Source organism: Penaeus monodon, chromosome 29 (assembly GCF_015228065.2).
Source record: "Penaeus monodon isolate SGIC_2016 chromosome 29, NSTDA_Pmon_1, whole genome shotgun sequence".
Lineage (NCBI taxonomy): Eukaryota > Metazoa > Arthropoda > Malacostraca > Decapoda > Penaeidae > Penaeus > Penaeus monodon.
The window spans coordinates 2,017,178-2,017,659 of record NC_051414.1 but is presented as its reverse complement, the minus strand read 5'-3'; positions in this window follow the sequence as shown (position 1 = coordinate 2,017,659).

Sequence of the window (482 nt, the reverse complement as noted above, 5' to 3'; positions counted from 1 at the left end):
CTGAGACTGAAACAGGCAGCCGGACAGATATAATTTTGTGTGCGCGCGTGTATGCGTAAGCACTTGGCAATCTTCATACCCAAGCATCGAAAACATACTTTCAAAAATATAGCAAAACCGCGCCCTCCACCTCCTCCTCAACAAACCATTTTCCACCCTGACTAAAACGCGCAGAGCATTTGAAGCATTATACCTTCAAAGCCTATCCATCTCTAACTCTCCACGAGGACTGGAGGAGGTAGGATTACCTTCGAATCCAGCCCACCCAACGAAATTGACGTTATCTCCTGCACAATCGGCCATTCGGATCTGGCAATGTTATCCCGTAAGAGAAACACACTCTACCAATCGTCCAGATGATCTTGCCCGATAAGTACGGGACCCGCTATCTGCTTCACTACGGGATAACCTGACTCTCGCTCGCACGTGCTGGCGGGTCTGGCGGTCTCTGTCCAAAAATTTTCTTTTTGAAAGGAAAAATT